Here is a 13236-nt window from a genome sequence, read left to right on the forward strand (position 1 = left end):
AGACGTCTGATACCTCCTTAGCTTACTTAATAATTCAATAGCACCTAATAATAACAGTGATGATGGTGATGGTAGTGGTGGTGGTAATAACTTTAACACATGCTGGGGTTAGTGTACGTAGGCATTGTGTTAGGCAATTTGCATTTCTTGTCTGAGTTGGTGCTCACAAGGACCACTTGACAAATAAGGAAACTGAGCCTGAAGCAGAGAGGTCGCATACTTGCTCAAGGTCACATAACAATGAAGTGGTAGGGTTGGTCTGGAATTTAGGTCTTCACACTTGAACCACTTTTAACCACTTAGACATTTAACCGGCTGTACTGATTCCTGTATTATATATGCATTGAGTGCCCTGACTTGTCAAATGATGAAGAAACTGTAAAGCATTGCCACAGCCCCCGAGGGCTCCATATTATAGCTTGATGGGGAGACATGGAATAATTCTAACACCACAGACATCTGTATTCTAGGGAGCAGCATTGTACCCAGGCAAAGAACTACATTTCATAGCTTCCTCAGAAGTGGATGGCTAACATGATGTAAGTGGTAGTTGTCAGCTGGGTCTCCTGGGAACCTTAAAGGAAACTGACTCTGCTGAGAAACAGGCACCGATTTGTTCTTCCCACTTTCCTCCTTTTCCTGGGTGGACGGTGGCTATGATCCCTGGAGCTCCAGCATTCACCTTGTAAGTATGGGGTGACTTTGAGGATGGAAGGATGATGGCTCATCCAGAGAAAGTCTAGATCCCTGTTGACCTACATATCTTCTAATGGTCATCCATACCAGCCATGAATGGCTTACCTCTAGACTCCTTTTAGGTCATAACAAATAAGGACATATCTTATTTAAGCCATTGTTATTTCTAATCTCTGTTACTAGCAGTTGGAACTAATCTAAACTGATATAAGCCCCTCATGCTTTGACAGGTACTGTCCTAGGTACATTACATAACTTATCCCAGTTTAATTCTCACAACATGTAGAAATTATTTTATACATGGGCAGTTGAGCTCAGAGGGGGTCACAAATCTAGACAAGTGGTGGAAGCTGGATTTGAACCCAGGACTACTTGATTCCTCCAACTATTGCCATTTCCATGGAGTCATCTCAGAGAGAAGGGGATAAAATGCTTGAGATAGAACATTTCAGAAAGAAAATGCATCAAAGCATGGAGATAGGAATAAAGGTGGTGGGTTCTTGGGATTACAGGGTACCCAACTCCAAATGGAAGATTTGTGTAATCAAACAGGCAGCCATGGGGAAGAACAGTCAAGAAAGTAAAGGGGGAGTGGTAGGATTTTTAAAAGACAGGTCCAGGGATGCCTGGGTGGCTCAGTTGGTTAAGCATCTGCTTCGGCTCAGGTCATGATCCCAGGGTCCTGGGATTGAGTCCTGCATTGGGCTCTTTCCTCAGCAGGAAGCCTGCTTCTCCCACTGCCTGCTGCTCCCCCTGCTTGTGCTCTCTCTCTCTCTCTCTCCCTCTCTGACAAATAAATAAATAAAATCTTTTAAAAAAACAGGTCCAAAAGTTAATGCTGTCGGAATTATTGAGGCTTTTGATCCCAAATGAGAGTCATCATATTCAAAGCAAACTACAAGCTGGGGTCAGAATGATCACTTCCTCTGGAAACAGAAGTTTGGCTATGTGGGGTTGCTTCATCTGGGACAAGTACAGAAGGCCATCAAGATTCTTAATCCTGTGAGTTTGAAAATTTCAGTTGAAGACCTTGCCAACATTTTATTAGGCAGAATGAATAATGTGGCAATAATGAGGAAGGATTTTCAGGGTTTCTTGAGCCAGCTGCTGGTTATCATGCTTATGTATTTCCCATCTCCTTGATCATCCTTCTATCCTCCTTCCCTTTCCTTACTAATTTCTCTTTTTGCTTCTCTTTGCTAATATCATACAGCTCCCTGTGCATTTATTATTTACTGAACATTAAATCTCTGCTAGTGTCAGGTTTGGTGCTGGCTCTGGAAAGCAGGGACGAACAACACCAATGTGTCCTGAGAATTTATAATGGGCTTAGTGTGTTCTCAGAGCTACCCTTGTTTTATCTTATTTAATCCTCACAACACTCCCAGGCAAGCACTATGATCCCCACTCTACACACAAGGTACAGATAGGTTTAAGCGCCCTGTTCAGGCTTATACAAATAAGTAGTAGAGCCAGGATCCCAGTCCAGAACTCAGTGTCTTCACCTCTAGGCCGTACCACCTCTCTGACTAGCTGCTCTCCATCAGGCATGTGATTCTAAACCACCTGAGATGCTCTCTCAAAGCACTCCACAGCTGCTAATCAGCCCCCTAGGGAATAGCAGCTGGGGGATTCTGATGTATATTCTTGGTTAAAATACAGTTGGAGTGATATAAATCCCTATCTTCAGTTACCTGAGAGAGGCTAACAGGCAAATCATATATATATAACCATAATATAATCATGTGTGTATCTGCATATATATATGAATATATACTGCAACATGTAACCATGGGAAAGAACATGGAAATCATATATATATAAGCATGACCATCATTGTAACAATTATATTAGTATGTGAGGGTGCTAGAATTGCAGAAGGAACTGAACAATGGGCAAAACCAGAAGAGGGGTCCCTAACCTCTGACTGCCAACATTTGGGTTTATTGCTATTATATAGAGTTGATAAGGCCTCTGACCCCTGGCCTGGGTGCACCAATCATAAAGAAGTAGTAAGTGCTAAATGTTAGCCATTGATAATTTAAGGTGGGATTTTATTGCCCAATTTACTATGCCCTTGGGAAAGGGATTTTGTTACAGCATTGGTTCAAATTAGCTTCCTCCCCCTACTTTATTGAGATATAGTTGATACACATCACTGTATACATTTAAATTATACAGCATAATAAACTTATCAGTATAATGAAATGAAATCCCTGGTAAGTTTTGTTAATACCTGTCATCTCATATAATGTTTTTTTTTCTTTAAAAAAATTTTTCGCTTTGTGATGAGAACTTTTAGGATTTTGTTCTCTTTAAAACTTTTCTATATACCATATAGCAGTGTCAACTACAGTCACCACGCTGTATATTACATCCCTAGTACTTTGTTATCTTATAACTGGAAATCTGTACCTTTTGACCACTTTCCTCCAATTCCCTTTCCACCTACCCTCCACCTCTGGTAAACTACAAATCTGATCTCTTTCTCTGTGAGTTTTCATTTGTATTTATTTTTTTAAGATTCCATATATAAATGAGATCATACAGTATTTGTCTTTCTCTGACTCATGTCACTTAGCGTAATGTCATCAAGAGTCATCCATGTTGTTGCAAATGGCAGGGATTTTCTCATATTTTATGGCTGAATCATATTCCATTGTAAATATATAAACAGCTTTTTCATCCCTTCACCTGTTGATGAACACACAGGTTGTTTCCATGTCTTGGCTATTGTAAATAATGCAGCAATGGACGTGGGAATACAGATAGATCTTTGATACATTGTTTTTATTTCTTTTGGATATATTCCCAGAAGTAGAATTGCTGGATTATATATTATCTGTTTTTAAAATTTTGAGGATCCTCCACACTGTTTTTCATAGCACCTGCACCAATTTACAGTCCTACCAACAGTGCCCAAGAGTTCCATTTTCTTCACATCCTTGTCAGCATGTATTCTTTGTCTTTTGATGGCCACCCCCACAGGGATGCAGTGTTACTGTGGCTTTGATTTGCAATGCCCTCACAATTAGTGATGTTGAGCATCTCCTCATGTATCTTTTGGCTATTCATCTATCTTCTATGGGAAAATGCCTGTTTGGGTCCTTTGTCCATTTTTATTATGTATGTATGTATGTATGTATGTATTCATTCAGGTAATCTCTATGCCCCACAGTTGTATGAGTTTTTTTTTTAAAAGATATTTATTTATTTGAGAGAGCGAGAGCGAGCGAGGAAGCAAGCACCAGTGAGAGAGAACACAAGCGGGGGCAGAGGGAGAAGCAGGCTCTCCACTGAGCAGGGAGCCTGATGCGGGGCTCCATCCTAGGAGCATCATGATCTGAGCTGAAGGCAGCCACTTAACCAACTGAGCCGCCCACGCGCCCCTATGAGTTATTTTTTTAAAAATATATTTTGGATATTAACCCCTTATCATATATATAACTTGCAAATATTTTTTCCCATTCTGTAGGTTGTCTTTTCACTTTGTTAATTGTTTTTTTTGCTGTGTGGAAGCTTTTTGGTTTGTTTTGTCCCATTTGTTTATTTTGATTTTGTTGCTTGTGCTTTAGGTTTCATACAAAAAAATCATTGCCAAGACCTATGTCAAAGAGATTTCTTCCTGTTTTCTTCCAGGAATTTTATAGTTTTAGGTCTTATATTTAAGTCTTTAATCCATTTTGAGTTAATCTTTGTGAGTGGTGTAAGATATGGGACCACTTTCATTCTTTTACATGTGAATATCCAATTTTCCCATCACCATTTATTGAAGAGACTATCTTTTCTCCATTGAGTATTCTTGGCTCCCTTGCCAAATATTAGTTGGCTGTATATCCTTGGGTTTATTTCTGGGCTCTCAATTCTGTTCCATTGGTCTATTTGTCTGTTTTTATACCACTACTATACTGTTTTAATTACTATAGTTTTATAGTATAACTTGAAATCAGGAAGTATGATGCCTCTTGCTTTTCTTTCTCAGGATTACTTTAGCTATTGAGGGTCTTTTGTAGTTTAACATAAATTTTTGGATTTTTTTCCAACTTTTATAAAAAGTGCCATCGAAATCTTGATAAAGATTGCATTGGATCTAAACATGGCTTTTTGGGGGGCACTTGGGTGGCTCAGTCAGTTAAGCATCTGACTTCTGCCCTGGTCATGATCTCAACGTCCTGGGATTGAGCCCTGTTGGGGTCCCTGCTCAGTAGGTAGTCTGCTTGTCCCTCTCCTCCTGCCCCTCCCCCCACTTGTGCTTGCTCACACTCTCTCAAATAAATAAAATCTTAAAAAAAACCCAAACCCCACATCTTTTGGTAGTATTGACATTTTTTTTCCAATATTAACTCTTCTAATCCATGAACACAGGATACCTTCCTATTTATTTGTGCCTTCTTTGATTTCTTTCATCAATGTCTTACAGTTTTCAAAGGAAATCTTTCACTTCCTGAGTTAAAATTTATTCCTAAATATTTTATTGTTTCTGATGCTATTGTAAATGGGGCATTTATTTTAAGAAAATTCAGTGTAAGTGTATAGAAATGCTACAGATTTTGTTAATTTTGCATCTTGCAACTTTATTGAATTAATTGAGTAAATCTCATAGTTTTTTTGGTGGAACCTTTAGGATTTTCTCTATATAAAATCATGTCATCGGCTAATAAAGACCATCAGACTTCTTCCTAAGTCTGATGCCTTTTATTTATTTTTCTTGCCTGATTGTTGTGTCTAGGACCTTTAGTACCATGTTAAATAGAAGTAGTAAGAGTGAACATCCTTGTCTTGATAGTAGAGAAAAAACTTTCAATCTTTCACCATTGAGTATGATGTCAGCTGTGGGCTTGTCATAAGTGGCTTTTATTATATTGAGGTACATTCCTTCTATACCCTCTTTGTTGAGTTTTTTTTTTAAATCACAAATGGATATTTACTTTTGTCAAATGTTTTCCTGCATCTATTGAGATGATCATATGATTTAAAAAATTCTGTTAATGTGATGTATTACATCGCTTGATTTGTGTATGTTGAACTATCTTTGCATCCCTGAAATATATCCCACTTGATCCTGGTGAACGGTCCTTTTAATATGCTTGCTGCTGAATTCAATTTATTACTATTTTATTGAGAATTTTTACATCTGTATTCATCAGGGATACTGGCCTATAGTTTTCTTTTTTTTCCTGGCTTTGGTATCTGGTTCACTTAGGATAATGCTGGCCTCAATAAAATGTGTTTGGGAGTGTTCCCTCCTCTTTGATTTTTTGGAGAGTTTGAGAAGGATTTGTGTTAATTCTTTTTTAAATGTTTGGTAAATTCATTAGTTAAACCTTTGGGTCTGATCTTTTCTTCTTTGGGAGATTTTTGATTACTGACTCAGTCTCCTATTATCCATTTAAGAATTTATCCATTTCTCAGGCTGTCCAGTTGGTTCGCATATAATTGTTCATAGTAGCTTTTAATGAGCCTCTGTATTTCTGTAGTATCAGTTATAATGTCTCCTTTTTCATTTATAATTTTGTTGATTTGGGTCTTCTATTTTCCTTGATTGATCTAGTTCAAGGTTTGTCAATTTTAAAAAATCATTTCAAAGAACCAATTCTTAGTTTGGTTAATCCTTTCCATTGTTTGCCTATTGTCTATTTATTTCTGCTCTTCATTATTTCCTTCCTTCTAGTAACTTTGGGCTCAGGATGTCCTTTTTCTAGTCCTTAAAGTATAGAGTTAGGTTGCATATTTGGGGTATTTCTTGCTTCTTTTTAAACTTTTTTTTTTTTTTTACTTTTTGTCTCTTTTAGCCTATTTTTCCCACCTCTAATCACCTGCCTCTGGCGACACCAATCCATCAATCCATTCTCTGTAATATGAGCTTTTTTTCTAGATTCCACATATACGAGAGATCATATGGTATTTGTCTTTCTCTGACTTATTTCACCTAGTATAATGCTCTTGAGGTCCATTCATGTGTTTGCAAACAGCAAGATTTCATTCTTTTTTGTCACCAAATAATATTGCATTGTATATAAATACCACGTTTACTTTACCCATTCATCCATCGGTGGACACTTTGGTTGTTTCCATATCTTGGCTATTGTAAATAGTAATCCAATATATGGGGGAACATATATTGGCTCTCCAAGGTAGCTGTCCTTCCAACATGTGTCCAATCCAATATATGGGGGAACATATCTCTTTTCAAGTTAGTGTTTTTGTTTTTGTTTTCAGCTAAATAACCAAAAGTGGAATTGCTGGGTCATATAGTAAAGTTCTATTTTTAATTTTTCTGAGGAACTTCCACAGTGTTTTCCATAGTGGCTGCACCAATTTACATTCCCACCAACAGCGCACAAGGGTTCCCTTTTACCTACATCCTTGCCAATACTTAATATTTTTGTCTTTTTGATAATAGTCAGTTTGACAGCTATGAGGTGATATCTCATTGGTTCCAGTAGCCTTTCCCTGATGATTAGTGATGTTGAGCATCTTTTCAAGCACCTTGGCCTTGTATGTCTCTTTTGGGAAAATATCTATTTGAGTCCTCTGCCCATTTTTAAATCAGCTTATTTGTTTTTTGATATTAAGTTATATAAACTCTTTACATATTTTGGATATTAATCCTTTATCAGATGTCTGATTTGCAAATATGTTCTCCCATTTAGTAAGTTGCCTTTTCATTTTGTTGATGGTTTCCTTTGCTGTACAAAAATTTTTATTTTGGGGGCACCTTGACTGGTTCAGTTGGTAAAGCATGTGATTCTCGATCTTGCGGTTGTGGTTTGAGCCTCACATTGGGTGTAGAGAGTATTTAAAAAAATTAAAATCTTAAAAAAAAGATTTTTATTTTGGTGTAGTCCCAATAGTTTATTTTTGCTTTTGTTTCCCTTGCCTGAGGAGACATATCCATGAATATGTTGCTAAGGCTGATGTCTAAGAGATTACTGCCTATGTTTTCTTTGAGGAGTTTTAGGATTTGGGGTCTTAATCCACTTTGAATCTTTAATACATTTTGACTTTTTTATATATGATATAAGATAGTGATGTAGTTTCATTCTTTTGCACGTAGCTGTCCAGTTTCCCCAGCACCATTTACTGAAGAGAGGGTCGTTTCCACGTTTATATTCTTGCCTCCTTTGTTGTAGATTAATTGACCATATATGTGTGGGTTTTTCTCTAAGCTTTCTATTCTATTCTATTGATTTATGTGTCTGCTTTTGTGCCAGTACCATACTGTTTTGATTACCTGAGCCTTGTAGTATATCTTGAAATCAAGGAGTGTGATATATCCAGCTTTGTTCTCCCTCAAGATTGTTTTGTTTTTTCAGGGTCTTTTGTGTTTCCATGCAGATTTTAGGATTCTTTGCTCTAGTTCTTTGAAAAATGTCATTGGTAGCTTGATTGGGATTGCATTGAATCTGTCGATTTCATTGTGTAATATGGATATATTTAACAATATTAATCCTTCCAATCCATGAGGACGGAATATCTTTTCATTTATTTGTGTCATTTTCAATTTTTCATCAATCTTATAGTTTTCAGAGTATAGGTTTTTCACCTCCTTGGTTAAATTGTTTTCCTAGATATTTTGTTTTTTCTTAAAATGACTGCAGTTTATTTCTTATTCAGGCTAAGTCCAGGAGACTCTCCAAGGTAGCTGTCCTTCCAGGATGCTTTTAATATTATGGCACTTTTATGTTGATACAAACTTCCCTGACATCTCTTTCACTTCAATTTAAAAATTTATTTATTTTTAATTTTTATTATTGAAATGAAGTTGACAGATAATATTAGTTTAGGTGTACAACATACTGATTCAACAATTCTAAACATTACCCAATGCTCATCATGATAAATGTAGTCACCACCTGTCACCATACAATGTTATTACAATATAATTGACTATATTCCATATGCTATACTTTTCATCTCCATGACTTACATTATAACTGGAAGTTTGTACCTTTTAATCCCCTTCATCTGTTTTGCCCTGACCCCCCACCCCCTCCCATCTGGCAACCACTGGTTTGTTCTGTATTTATGAATCTGTTTCTGCTTGGTTGTTTGGTTTTTTTGATTCCACATACAAGTGAAATTTTGTGGTATTTGTCTTTATGTGTATGCCTTATTTCACTTAGCATAATGCCCTCTAGATCCATCCATGTTGTTGCAAATGGCAAGATCTCATTCTTTTTTATGGTCCAGTATATACATACATATATACACACACACATATCTATATTCCATTATATATATATATATATATATATATATATATATATATATATATTCTTTATCACATCTTCTTTATCCATTCATCTATTGATAGACACTTGGGTTGCTTCCATATCTTGGCTATTATAAATAATGCTGCAATAAATATAGGGGCACATATATCTTCTTGAATTAGTGTTTCTGTTTTCTTGGGCTAAATATCCAGTAGTGGAATTACTGGATCATATGGTATTTTTATTTTTACAATTTTGAGGAACATCCATACTGTTTTGCACAGTGGTTGCACCAATTTTCATCCCCACCAACAGTGCCCAAGAATTCCCTTTTCTCCACATCCTTGCCAACACTTGCTATTTCTTAGCTTTTTGATACGAGTTATTCTGACTGGTGATATCTCATTGTGGTTTTGATTTGCGTTTCTCTGATTATTAGTAATGTTGAGCATCCTTTCATGTGTCTGTTGGCCATCTGTATGTCTTCTTTGGAAAAATGTCATTTTAAGTCCTCTGCCCATTTTTAAATTGGATTATTTGGGAGTTTTTTGGAGTTGAATTGTATAAATTCTTTATATATTTTGGATATTAACCCCTTAGTGGACATATCATTAGCAAATATCTTCTCTTATTCAGTATGTTGCCTTTTTGCTTTGTTGATGGTTTCCTTTGCTGTGCAAAAGATTTTATTTTGGTGTGGTCCCAATAGTTTATTTTTGCTTTTGTTTGCCTTGTCTAAGGAGACCTATCCATACACATGATGCTAAGGCTCTTGTCCAAAAGATTACTGTCTATGTTTTCTTTTAGGAGTTTTATAGTTTCAGGTCTCACACGTAGGTCTTTCATTCATTTTGAGTTTCTTTTTGTGTATGTGTAAGAAAGTGATCTAGTTTCCTTATTTTGTATGCAGCTGTCCAGTTTTCCCAACACCATTTATTGAAGAGACTGTCTTTTCCTTATTGTATATTCTTGCCTCCTCTGTCATGGATTAATGGACTATATAAATGCAGGTTTATTTCTGGGCTCTCTATCCTGTTCCATTGATCTATGTGTATATTTTTGTGTCAATACCATACTGTTTTGATCACTATAGGTTTGTATTATATCTTGAAATCAGGGAGGTGTGAAACCTCCAGGTTTTTTGTTCTTCCTCAAGGTTGCTTTGGCTATTTGTGGTCTTGTGGTTCCACACTAATTTTAGGATTGTTCTATTTCTGTGAAAAATGCTATTGGTATTTTGATAGGGATTGCTTTGAATCTATGGATTTCATTAGGTAGTATGGACATTTTAATAGTTCTTCCAATCCATGAGCATGGTATATCTTTATATTTGTTTGGGTCATCTCCAGTTTCTTTCATCAGTGTTTTATAGTTTTCAGAGTATAGGTCTTTCACTTCCTTGGTTAAATTTATTCCTAGATATTTTAGGCTTTTTGATGCAATTGTAAATGGGATTATTTTCTTAATTTCTCTCTGATACCTTGTTATTAGTGTATAGAAATGCAACTGCTTTCTCTGTGTTAATTTTGTAACCTGTGACTTTATTGAGTTAATTTTTTCTAATAGTTTTTTTGGTGGAGTTTTTAGGGTTTTCTATGTATAGTATCATGACATCAGCATATAGTGACTGTTTTACCTCTTCCTTTCCAATTTGGATTTTCTTTCTTTCTGTTGCCTAACAGCTCTGGCTTGGACTTCCGATACTATTTTGAATAAAAGTGGCAAAAGTTAGCAGCCTTGTCTTGTTCCTCATCTTAGAAGAAAAGTGGCTTTTCACCATTGAGTGTGATGTTAGCTGTGGGTTTGTTATAGATGACCTTTATTATATGGAGGTACAGTCCTTCTATACCTATTTTGTTGAGAATTTCTGTCATAAATAGATGTTGAATTTTGTTAAAATTCTTTTTCTGAATCTATTGAGATGATCATTTTTATCCTTCATGTTGTTAATGTGGCATATCACATTGCTTGATTTGTATATTTTTAACCATCCTTGCTCCCTGGAATAAATTCTACCTGATTGTAGTTTATGATTCTTTTAATGTATTGTTGAATTTAGTTTGGTGATATTTTGTTGAGGTATTTTGCATCTATGTTAATCAGAAGTTTTTTTTTTTAAACCAGCACGATTCATCTTTAATAGTTATTTTCACAACAGGACCCAGGGCCTTTCACTATTCTTTGTGGGATAGGAACCACTTAAAATTATTTGCACAAAATTTCTTTGGAGGTCAGATTATCATTTCATGCTTCTTTGGCCAATGTCTTTGGTCAAGATGCCCTGAAGAAGTGAGCAGAAGCAGAATGCACTATGATCCCTGAATGTCCATTAGAACCTGAGCATGACTTCTTATTGCAAGGAAGCCACAGTCCTTTGTGTAATAAACAGAGTTGCCTGCTTCCCAGAATCCTTCAGTCAAGGATTCCTAACTGTATGCTGTCTGAACTCCCATTCCTTGGAAAAAAATTTTTTTTAAATTTTTATTTATTATTTATTTTTTACTTAAAAAATTTTTTTATTAACACATAATATATTATTTGTTTCAGGGGTACAGGTCTGTGATTCATCAGTCTTACACAATTCACAGCGCTCACCATAGCACATACTTTAGGTGTCTTTTTCTGGTTTTGGTATCAAGGTAACATTGGCCTTATAAATTGAGTTTGGAAGAACTCCTTCCTTTTCAATTTTTTGGACTGGTTTTGGAAGGATAGGTACTAACTCTTCTTTAAATGTTTGGTGAATTCACCTTTAAAATTGTCTGGTCCTGGACTTTTTGTTTTATTTTAAATTATGTATTCAATTTCATCACTTGTAATCTATTCAGATTTTCTATTTGTCCATGGTTCAGTCTTGGAAGGATGTGTGTTTCTAGGAATTTATCCATTTCTTCTAGGTTGTCCAATTTGTTGGTGTATAATTGTTAACAGTAATCTCTTACTATTCTTTACATTTCTGTGGTGTGAGTTGTAACTTCTCTTTCATTTCCTTTTTTATTTGGGCCTTCTTTTTTTCCTAATGAGGTTAGCTAAAGGTTTATTGATTTTGTTTATCTTTTCAAAGAACCATATCTTAGTTTCATTGATGTTTTGTTATTTTTTAAGTTTATATTTCATTCTGCTCTGATCTTTATTATTTTCTTCCTTCATTACCTTTGGGTTTCTTTGTTTTATTCTCTGGTTCTTTTAGGTATAAAATTAGCTTATTTATTTGGAATTTTTCTTGTTTCTTGAGGTAGGCCGATATTGTTATGAATTTCTCTCTTAGGACTATGTTCCTTGCTGAATCTCATGGATTTTGGGAAACTGTGTTTCCATTTTTACTTGTCTCAAGATATTTTTAATTTCCTTTTTTCACTGTCCCACTGGTTGTGTAATAACATGTTGTTTAGTTTCCGTGTGTTTTTTCCCCCCAGCTTTATTCTTGTAAATGATTTCTAGTTTCATACCACTGTGGTTGGAAAATATGCTTGATATGATTTCAATCTTTTTGAATGTATTGAGAATCGTTTTGTGGCCCAACATGTGATCTATCTTGGAGAATATTCCATGTCCACTTGAAAAATAATGTGTATTCTGTATTTTTTGGATGAAATATTCTATATATACCTATTAAGTCCATCTGGCCTAATGTGTCATTTAAGACCAATATTTCCTTATTAATTTTCTGTCTGGATAATCTATCCATTGATGTAAGTGGGGTATTAAAGTTCCTTACTATTACTGTATTACTGCCAATATCTCCTTTTATGTCTATTAATTTTTGCTTTACATATTTAGGTGCTCCTATTTTGGCTGTATAAATATTTATGAATATTAAATCCTTTTCTTGGATTGTCCCCTGTATCATTACATCATGTCTTTTTTTAATTTTTTTTTTGTCTTTTGTTATAGTCTTTGTTTTAAAGTCTATTTTGTGTGATAGGAGTATTGCTATACCAGTTTTCTTTTTGTTTCCATCTATACAGAATATCTTTTTCCAGCCCTTCACTTTCAGTCTGTATTTGTCTTTAGGTCTGAAGTTAGTCTCTTGTAGGCAGCATATAGATGGGTATTGGTTTTTTTTTTTTAATCCATTTAGCCACCTGTGTATTTTAATTGGAACTTTTATTTTATTTTATTTTATTTTTAAAGATTTTATTTATTTATTTGAGAGAGAGAGAATGAGAAATAGCACGAGAGGGAAGAGGGTCAGAGGGAGAGGCAGACTCCCCGACATGGGACTCGATTCAGGGACTCCAGGATCATGACCTGAGCCGAAGGCAGTCGCTTAACCAACTGAGCCACCCAGGCGCCCTAATTGGAACTTTTAGTCCATTTATAT

At 35.5% G+C, this 13236-nt stretch overlaps 1 protein-coding gene across 6 annotated transcripts in view; it reads right to left on the reverse strand.

Moving 5' to 3' along the window:
• The window catches only part of TENM2 (teneurin transmembrane protein 2), a 924727-nt gene that overhangs the window by 16672 nt on the left and 894819 nt on the right, over positions 1-13236 (reverse strand). The window lies entirely within an intron of this gene.

The sequence above is a fragment of the Eumetopias jubatus genome, unplaced genomic scaffold (assembly GCF_037043125.1).
Source record: "Eumetopias jubatus isolate StellerSeaLion01/CBP00866 unplaced genomic scaffold, mEumJub1_p1.0 scaffold_5, whole genome shotgun sequence".
Lineage (NCBI taxonomy): Eukaryota > Metazoa > Chordata > Mammalia > Carnivora > Otariidae > Eumetopias > Eumetopias jubatus.